Source organism: Megascapheus bottae, chromosome 25 (assembly GCF_031878675.1).
Source record: "Megascapheus bottae isolate mThoBot1 chromosome 25, mThoBot2.hap1, whole genome shotgun sequence".
NCBI classification, from domain to species: domain Eukaryota; kingdom Metazoa; phylum Chordata; class Mammalia; order Rodentia; family Geomyidae; genus Megascapheus; species Megascapheus bottae.
Window position 1 is genome coordinate 23,846,063 of NC_143533.1, and position 8,125 is coordinate 23,854,187.

The 8,125-nt window shown below is 53.7% G+C and overlaps 1 long non-coding RNA gene across 1 annotated transcript; it reads right to left on the minus strand.

Moving 5' to 3' along the window:
• Positions 1–381: 381 nt before the first annotated feature.
• On the minus strand, positions 382–3,773 carry LOC150046661 (uncharacterized). The gene is made up of 3 exons (XR_016539628.1): positions 3,659–3,773; positions 1,136–1,287; positions 382–649 (listed from the first exon to the last, which is right to left on the minus strand). It is a non-coding gene; the product is annotated as an uncharacterized LOC150046661 (long non-coding RNA).
• Positions 3,774–8,125: the final 4,352 nt, after the last annotated feature.

Sequence of the window (8,125 nt, forward strand, 5' to 3'; positions counted from 1 at the left end):
AAGCTCCAGTGGAGATACTGAAAGAAGAGGAGGGGCTTCCTACACGCGAGATGTGAGCTGGCTGTTGGATGACCAGGGGGAGATAGCTTAAGAATTCTGAACTCGCTGGGTGCCTGTGGCGCACACTGTAATCCTAGCTACTCAGGAAGCTGAGATCTGAGCACATGGGTTCAGGCAGACGCGTCTATGAGACTCTTATTTCCAGTTAACCAGAAATGGTGTGGCTCAAGTGGTAGAGCGCCGGGCTTGAGCTAAAATAAAAGCCAAGCTCTCACCGCCCTCAGCAAAACCAGGCAGGGCACAAGGCCGGGTGACTTCTAGGAGGTGCAAATGTTCCACAAGTCATTTTTAATGAAATTTTGTGGCTTTCTGACCTTTTTTTTAATGAAGTGAAATAATTCAGCACAGAGACAAGGTGTGAAAACTCCAATTATAATGGTGGCTCAATTAGAGAAGGTGACTGAGACTTGGCAGATAGTACCTGTTGGGAGGCAGGAAGGAGGTAAGGAAAGGCAGCGATGACTGCATCCCTATGGTGACATGGTCTCCTCAGGTGCTGCTCCACCCCCTCCTGCTCAGAAAGCAGACAACGTGGCTCTGAATGCGTTGCCACTGCTCTGCACGGCGCTCGTCTGTCGCAGGGAAGACGCTGGCGAGTAAATGAAGGAAAGAGAGGGATGAGAAGTCCATCCTCAGGGCCCAAAGAGGAAGCTGGCTACTCAGATCTCCAGAGGAAGTTAGGAAAGGCTTGGGGTTCCCCATCCCTGGACCCCGAAAGTCCCCAGAGGACCTAGTCCCTGGCCCCCACTTTATCAGGTTCAGTCTGACATAATTCCAGAGGTCTCGACCCCAAATCTCCTCCGATACCCAGGAAACTGCTTTGCCTTACACGGGTTTTTTTCGGGGGGAGGGAGGGTCTGTGTAGCTTCAGTTGTGTCCAGTATGTGAGTCACTTTGGGGGCTCCAACCATGAAGCCAGCACCAACAGGTATGTGAGTTTAACCTCACCGAGAAACCCCTGGATCTGTAAAGATTTCTGACAGACTAATAAGACGGCCCTGTCCGCCCCGAGCTCTCTTTCCTGTTGAAACATTACTTCTCTGGGATATGTACATAAGTGGTCCGTGAGAACTACCACAGATAAGAGAGGAAAGGCCAGTTTCTTTCTTCCCCTTCCTGATGGACTCTTTGCCCAACAGGACGAGGCAGGGCTTCAGTCGGGTTGACTGGCCATCAGAAGGCCGTCCTGCCTGGCTTCCAGGAGGTCCAGTTTCAGGGGCGTCCCACCTGCCAAACAGACGACTTCGGTTCACTTTAGGGAAGACATTCAGAAAGATACCCACTAAAAGGGCTTTTTGTTTTGGTTGATCCTTTGAAACCTCAGTTTTCCCTAGCTCCGGTCGAATTTGTGTCAGGAGACAAAAATGAACAGTGTTCAGAGAGAAAGCTACGGCTGCCAAGAACATGGGGCATAAGAGTCTGATTCCAAAGCCACCCCTGTCTCCCAGGAATCTGTCCTAGTTTTCAGATAACCGCACGCTTATCAAAATTACAGCAGACAAGCCCGGGGAGATGTCTCATGCCAGAAATCCTAGCTACTTGGGAGGCAAAGATCAAGAGGACTGAGGTTTGAGGACAGCCTAGAAGGAAAAATATTCTTGACACCTCCTGCTCAGTCAACAGAAAGGGGGTGTAGTGGTAGCATCTGCCATCCCAGCCATCTAAGAAGAATATATAGGTGGATCACAGTCCAGACTGGCGTAGGCAAAAAGCAGGACCCTATTTGGTTTTGCTTTAATGTAGTTTCAGGGCTCTCAGGAGAGAATTATTTGCCAGTACCAGAGGCTGAAATCAGAGCTTTCCACTTGCTGTGTTTGCTTGCTCAGCTGGCACTCTAAACCATTTCAGCTAAAAACCCTTTTGGAAGCATAACTCAATAAATAATACTTCTTAGTTTGCAGTTGGAAAGACCAAAGGAATAATGTTTCAATCGCTAGATCTAATAATTGTCCTATTCTTGAAAGACTCTCAAAAAAAATAATAAGCTAGGCGTGACTGGCTCACACCTGTAATCCTGGCTACTCAAAGGCTGAGATCTGAGAATTGAAATTTGAAGCCCGCTTGGGCAAAAAGCTCTGTGAGAGGCCTCTCTCCAACTAACCATCGAAAAGCAGGAAGCGGTGGTGTGGCTCAAGTGGTAGAGCACTAGCCTTGAGCAAAAAAAAAAGCCAAGTTAGAATGTAAGGCCCTGAGTGTAAGACCCAGGACCTACACACACACCAGATTGTAGGAAGAAACCGTTTTCCATTCACACACACACACATTACACAGTATCCACGCGCCTGTCCTGGGAGACGTGATGCTAAGCTAGAATGGCACGGTGACATGGTGACAGCACACTGGCTGCCTTCTACTTTCACTTTTCAAATCATTTGAAAGTGAAAACTTGGGGCAGGGCCAGAAGAAGTGTTGAGTTCATAACTTCCCCATTTTTTTTTTTTAGGGAGACTTCTAGCTTGAGCCAGGCTAAAGAATAGCGGCTTAGAACTGGGCCTGAGTCCTGGTGGTGGGTGGGGAGCTTGTGGCTGGTACGTCAACTCAGAGGCTGGCATTCCTTTGAGGCCCTCAACCCTGTGGCCCAACCTGGTTCCTCGGCCTCTGTAACCCCCTCAGCCCTTCCGACTGCGAATCCCCCCCAAGCTCAACCCTCTTGGGTGCAAACTCTAATATGATTTGGGGAAGCAGCTCAAGCCCCAGCTTCCCTAGTTAAGATTCCTGAGTGTCTTGGCCCGTTTTAAGCCTTAACTTTCTCATTTACAAAGCAGGGACAATGAGAAATCATGATAAAGTGTTTTGGTGCCGTTGCTGATTTACAGGAGGACACATGACACACCAAGAAAAACTGAGGGGAAACAGAAACTACAGGAAACACAGAGACTACAACACAGTCTAAGAGCCAGGCACTGAGGGCTCAATGCCTGTAATCCTAGCCCCTCAGGAGGCTGAGATCTGAGGATCACAGTTCAAAGCCAGCCTGGGCACTAAAATCCGTGAGACTCTTATCTTCAATTAACCATCAGAAAACCAGAAGTAGTGCTGTGGCTCAAGGGGTAGGCCAGGCCCAGAGCTCAAGTCCCACCGCCGACACGTGTGTGTGTGTGTGTGTGTGTGTGTGTGTGTGTGTGTGTGTGTGCAACTGGAGCCTTAGTTCAAGATATTTCCCAAGCCCTGAATTCAAGCTCCCGTACTAGCAAAAACCAAACAAAGCAATACCTAAGAAAAGCAGGCAAAGAAAAAAAAGAAGAAAAAAAGAAAAGAAAAGCAGGCAAGCCTTCCCTTTCCAGCCCATTTCCTACTATCTCCACGCAGTCATCTTCCTCCTTCCTCCAGGTCCCGAAGGCCAAGGCTCTCCCACACCAAGCTGTGAACTCTCCTGAAATGAGGAGAGCTCTGTCCTTCAGGAGAGAGCGATCTCCACTCCAGGGACAGCTGAGCCAGGACAGACCCTGCTCAGGACCCACAAAAATCTTTCCATTCAAACCCCGACAAAAATGAAAGTAATAGTGATGAATACATAGTAATGCATACAACCCAGCTTCCATTCCTCTCTATGCTAATGTGGTCATAGAATACATTTTTGATATCTGTATGTGGATACCTGTGCCAGTAGTAGAGTTTGAATTCAGGGCCTCACACTTTTTTGCTTGGCTCTCTCTCAAGGGTCGTGTTCTACCACTTGAGCTACGGTTCCACTGCTGGCTTCGGGAGACAGAGTCTCTTGGATTTGTCTGCCCAGGAGTCTGCTTTGAACTACAATCCTCGAGGTCACCTCCTGAGGAGCTGTATTTGTTTAATTCCGTGGAGGAAGAAGCAGGCAAATATCAAAATGTGGCCTCCTGCTGAGTTGAGATAGGTCTTAGGAAGTGGGGTCTCACAAAGTGAATGGAGAGGACACACACACACACACACACACACGCCTGTGTACTTTCTCCTGCTGGCACAGGGCAAGAGTCACAGCAACTCTGATTAGAAGAGGATTTTTTTTTAATGCACCATCAACATCGAATTATATATAACTTGTTTGTTTCTCGCATACATCATAAATCTGATTTCTTCACACCCCCCCCCCCCCCCCCGAATACAAGCTAACAATCTCAAAAACAACTCCTGGCACAGCGGGTTCACACCTGCCTGGGCCAAATTAAGATTGGGCAGGAATCAGTCTCCTTGGGGAGCACTCTGTCACTTCCGGGGCACCTGCATGCCACCCAGGTCACACTGTCACATGTGCCAGCGCCTCTCCCCGACGAACCTGAGACTGCCAAGGCGAGTACGCTAGAGCGGGTGTTTGCCCACTCGGGTATTTTCTGTGTACACGCCAAGTGCAGGAGGAAGCAGAAATGGGACACAACAGTAAATGGGCCTTGCTGGCTTTTACAGAACAGACATGCTAGCAGTCTTGATTCATATTTGCGGCACATTTAAGCTTTGGGTTGTGGGTTTTTGCTTTTTTTTTTTTTTGTCACTCATGGGGCTTGAACTCTGGGCCTGGGCGCTGTCCCTGGGCTCTTCAGCTCTACCACTTGAGCCGCAACACCACGTCTTCTGGTTTTCTAGTGATTAACTGGAGATAAAGACTCTCACAGTCTTTAGTGCCCAGGTTGGCTTTGAACTGTGATCCTCAGATCTCAGCCTCCGGAGTAGCTAGGATTATAGGTGTGAGCCAACAGCACCCAGCTGTGTTATATATACATTATATATATATATATATATATTTAAAATCAATGCATCTCTTATTCTGCACTCTTTTTTTTCTTATGGTTCTGGGGTTTGAACTCAGGGCCGGCTCGCTGTCCTTGGACACTTTTTGCCCAAGGCTAGAGCTCTGCCACTTGAGCCACAACGCCACTTCCAGCTTTTTTCTATGTATGTGGTACTGAGGAATTGAACCCAGGGCTTCGTGCATGCTAGGCAAGCACTCTACCACTAGGCCAAACTCCCAGCCCCACTTCCATGACGATGAGCTCCTGCATGTGACTTTGTGACATGTGAAACTCAAACCCGCTGTGACAGACCTTGGCGCCTTGGTGGAGCCAGGCTGTGTGAAGACTGATTCCCCTGGGCTCTGACTAGACAGCCTGGGCTGGGGCAAAAACGAAGACGAAAAGCATACACCCAACTGCTTGCGCAGTCCACGTGACGGCGGTGAAAGCTCTGTCCTTGGAGCAGGCACACAGTTAAATTGGGGCGGGGGGGGGGGTTGGAGGCGTGGCTCAGGTGTTAGAACACCAGCCAGTGAGTGCAAGCATCAGAGGCTGAGTTTGAGTCCTGGTCCACATGTATACACAGATATCTAGATATGTGTGTATCTAGATACACAGATATCTAGATATCTGTGTAGCTATGAAACAAATGCCTCCTGGAGTGACTTTAACCACCTCTCCAGCTCCCCACGCCTCTCCCTGTCTGCTCACTGCCCATAAACAAGAGAAAAACAGAACAAATGGTAGTGAGACGCTGAGAGACCTCTGTCTCAACCAGCAGGTACCCATTTCCTTTGCCGTTCTCCGGGGAAGTCACACTCAGCCCAGCACGCACGAATGAGAGAGCTGGAGAGGGCACAGACGAAGAGAACACCTTACACTCACGATTCACCCCCAAGTTATACTTTCCCTGGACTACTTTCTGCCCAGGAGAATTGCACCCTCACAGGGTATCAGTCGCTACTCGGGAGGCTGAGATCTGAAGACGGTGGTTTGAAGCCAACTCCAGTGGGAAAGTCCATGAATCTCCTATCTTCAATGGACCACCGGAAAATCGGAAGGGACGCTGTGGCTCAAAGTGGTAGAATGCTAGCCTTGAGCAAAAGAGCTCAGGGACAGCGTCCAGGCCCTGTGTTCAAGCCCCACGACTGATAGAGTGTCAGATATTTACTCTCTAGTCCCAAAATAATGCAGCCATCGTACCAGACCTGCACTCATCACGCTCCTGTCTAAGTGCACATTAAACCAAACAGCTCTTTACCCTCCACCCACCGAAAAACAAACCCACATCCTTCGGCCGATCATCTGGATCTTTCTAAGAACTGTTTCTGGGTTTTTCCAGCTTTTACCTGTGTCCCTTCAGAGGTATTAAATGATGACGCAGGCGGCAGTCGGAGGGAGGACAGGTGTTTGGAAAGCAGGGGCTGTGTGAGAAAAGTGCTTCTTTTTTAAATGACTGCTGCTCAGCTGGCCATGGTGGCCTTCTGCAAAGAGGCCCGGGATGGTTTTCATTCAGTTGGCCCCTCTTGGTCCGAATCCCCTCGTCTCAAGCACTCTTCTCAAGTGGAGTGGTTACTCATTGAATCTCAGCCTGCACGGAGAGGGACGCGAACAGCTCACAGAGGCCTCGTGTCTTGGCAAAGGCAGGAAGACTGTCAGACCCCAGAACCTTGTTTGTCCCGGAGGCAGGGGCTGGGGCCTGGGGACGGGGGCTGATGCTCAGGACTGTGGCAGCACTGGTCCCAATCCAGTGTTTTCTGCCCCCCCCCCCACTTTGCTGTCACCTCTGCATGCCAGCCCAACATCACTTCCTGCAAGCAGCTTGGCTCTTCAACCAAACCAGGAGCCGGGGGGGAGTGAGGGGGACAAATGACGTGGTACCTGCCGGGTGCCTCACAGCCTGGCACAGAGGGCACATCTTCCACACTAGCATGTCCTCTGTGCTTACTGTGGGACACATTCTGCCATGTGACTTCCCCAGAGTGAGTGGACCCGTGTGACACTGGGTTAAGAAGAGCGGCTCACTTGGTAGAGTCACAGTTAGGACGGAATTTCAGATTGGGGAACTCCAGAGCTCACACTTTAAACCGTGCTGTTACCCAAGCATTTGCAAAGAGTGACTTTGCTGGAAAAAAAAAATTAATTTAAATAAATAGAATTATTCAACGTACTTGAGCCCACTGAGGTCTCCAGATGCTTCCCTGTTCTCTAGGCACGGGTTTTGTTTTGTGATCTGGTCCTGGGGCTTGAACTCAGGGCCTGGGTGCTGCCCCTGGGCCTGTCCAGCACCGGCTTGCTTGTTTCACAGGTTCTGAAGGCCTGTGGGCCATCTGAGCTTACTTGAGGGGTGAACACAAGGATGTGGACAGGCAGGGGGGTGGCTGGTGGTCCAGAGGCCTGGGGGGAGGCCTGGGGCTGCGTGGAGGCCTGGGGGGAGACCTGGGGCTGGGGGGGGGCCTAGGGGGAGACCTGGGGTTTGGTGGGGGAGGCCTGGGGGGAGGCCTGGGGCTGGGGGGGGAGGCCTGGGGGGAGACCTGGGGCTGGGGGGGGGCCTAGGGGGAGACCTGGGGTTTGGTGGGGGAGGCCTGGGGGGAGGCCTGGGGCTGGGGGGGGGAGGCCTGGGGGGAGACCTGGGGCTGGGGAGGGGAGGCCTGGGCTGGGGGGAGGCCTGGGCTGGGGGGGAGGCCTGGGGCTGGGGGAGGCCTGGGGGGAGGCCTGGGCTGGGGGGGGGAGGCCTGGGGGGAGACCTGGGGCTGGGGGAGGCCTGGGGGGAGGCCTGGGCTGGGGGGGAGGCCTGGGCTGGGGGAGGCCTGGGGCTGGGGGGAGGGCTGGGGCTGCAGGGAGGCCTGGGGCTGGGGGAGGCCTGGGGCTGGGGGAGGCCTGGGCTGGGGGGGAGGCCTGGGGCTGGGGGGAGGGCTGGGGCTGCGGGGAGGCCTGGGGCTGGGGGAGGCCTGGGCTGGAGCCAGGCTTGGCCCGGGGGTCTGGGGCGGATTCCCGGAGGGAGCCCGGTGGCCCAGCCCCTGGCCCGCAGCCTCCACACCACCCAGGAGGCGGGGCGCGGCCCACGCGACCCCTCGGGGCCGCCCGTCGTGCCCGGCGGCCGGGGCCCCGGTGATCACCGCCCCGCCCGGCCCCGCTCGCGCCCGGCGCCCTCCAGGCCCGGCCCCGCCCGAGGGCGCCTCCCGGCCGGGCGCCGCGGGGAGCGAACCCGTCCCGACGGCGGCGGGCGCTGTTCCGGGGAGGGGAGGGCGGAGCGGGGGGGCGGCGCCGGCGGGGAGGAGCCCGCCCCGCGCTCCCACCCCCCTCCCCCTCCGCCCGTGCGCAGGGCGCCGGCGCGCGCAGGTGCGGGGCGCGCACGAGCC